We start from the raw sequence: 2,021 nt of genomic DNA, 5'->3' as shown, positions 1-2,021 counted from the left end.
TGGTCCATAAACTTTGATTTAATGTGTTATGTTATCCTTGAACTTTTAAATTTGTGCCTTGTTGTTCTTGAACTTTGGCTCAAATTAAATGTCGTCCGTAGAATTTTAATTTGTTTGACTTCGTCCTTAAACTATTGGTAAATATTCAATATAATCTCTAATTTATATGAAAATGTTTAAAAGTTTAGAGACCATATTAGATATTTGATCAAAGTTTAGGAATTACATCAAACAAATTCAAAGTTGAAGGACAGCATTGCACATTAAACTAATATTTATTGACCATTTGTATCATTTTCTTTATGATGTTCTTGTACAATCTTGAATTTCCTTTGCCAGCGTGGGCCTTCCTCTCTTTTTGTTCACCCCCTAAAACACCCATGAGCGTATAAGCATACGTGTTTTTTTTTTTTTTATAATGTTTGCATAAAACATCATAACATACAAAGATTTGAAAAATTCACGGTTATCCAGTGACTATCTCATATTTTTCTCATAAAATTTACATGTGAAAGTAGAGATTAGGATACTACGTGAAAGAAAGACATAAAATGATAATACTAATAATATAATTTTAAAAATGGTTAAAAATTATCTTTCTTTCATCACGTGCATTGAAGGGGACTACCATGGATTAGGGGTGTGCAATGAGAACTGTCCAAATCGGATCGAACCAGTTGGTTGGGGGCAGTTCCCAAGGCCGCCAGTCCCGTTCGCAGTTCCATAAAAAAGGAACCAGTAATGGGTAGTCCGATTCTCTATTCTAAGATGAGAACTAGAACGTCCGGACTGGAGGCATAAGAAGTGCTTTGGTTTACTCTGCTATGTGGCCGGGAGTTTCACAGTGACAGAATTGCACTTGGAGTCCATTTGTTCACTTTGATTCCGACAGGAAGTGATAACTGAAGCTTCTAACCTTGAGGTGGTCACAGATTATAGCTTCGTCGTCATCCATTGACCTAGTAATTTCATTCTCTTCTTTTGTGCTCTGTTTTGGAGAGTTATTGTGCCGAGTTCTGTTCATGAAACTCGTGAAAATTATTGAAAAAACTGAGCTGTTACTTGATCATTCACGATGTCATTGTTGTTCTAATGCTGATTTTAGAACAAGAAACAACTTACAATCTCATAACTAGACTTAATGTTGCAGTGCCTACAATCTGTTTGATGAAATGCATTTGGGACATTTCTTGTGAAATAGGCTTTGATATTAGTCAACCAAACCGTATATTGATGATGTTAATTTTGTAGCCATTAGGTGAAATTTTCTTTTGGTATGATCATGGTTCCCTCGCTCTCTCTCCAAGGGCGTCGTGGACGATGACGACGAACAAGAAAAATTGTGAAGTGACTAGTCCTTGGTCCCAGGAATAGCTAGTTTAGTTCCAAAATGGGAAACCGGTTTTCTTGGTCCAGTTCCCAATTTTTAGTGGGATCGGACCAGATTGAGAACCGATCACCCCTATCACGTATCGGCAGGCAAAAGGTGCTTTTCCTCCTTACCCCACAAAAAAATCCCACTTTCTCTATTTCTCTCTCCTCTGCTTTCTCTATCCTCAAGTTTCAAGATTTGCATGCACAAAACTCCCGACAAACCCCAACGTTGCGGCTGCCGTCCCTGGCCTTCGTGCAACCCCACCGTCTCGTTTCAACTCTGCCCCCGCGATCGTTGCCTCTCTCCTTCACAATCGTACGTTGCTACTTCGTATAATATGTGGGCCTTATACTTGTATGGTGGCCCTTTAACGTACTTTTGTATGCTCTTTGGTCTATGTAACTTTTTTTACTTATATAGGCAGGCGAGTCTACGGTTTCCAACAGTGCCTCTCGGGCCTCCTCCATTAGCTTGAAAAATAAAAAATCACAACCTTCCTTATTGAGATTAGTTGAAACTCTAACCTATTACAATTCAATCTAATAGTGAAAGATTCTATGGGTCCAGTACTTCTTAAAGCCTGTGGTTAGCTATATAACTTTTTTATTATAGGAATGCGCAGCATAAGTTCAATACCTTTTGTCAA

This window comes from Eucalyptus grandis, chromosome 11 (genome assembly GCF_016545825.1).
Source record: "Eucalyptus grandis isolate ANBG69807.140 chromosome 11, ASM1654582v1, whole genome shotgun sequence".
NCBI classification, from domain to species: Eukaryota; Viridiplantae; Streptophyta; class Magnoliopsida; order Myrtales; family Myrtaceae; genus Eucalyptus; species Eucalyptus grandis.
This window is presented reverse-complemented; position numbering follows the sequence as displayed.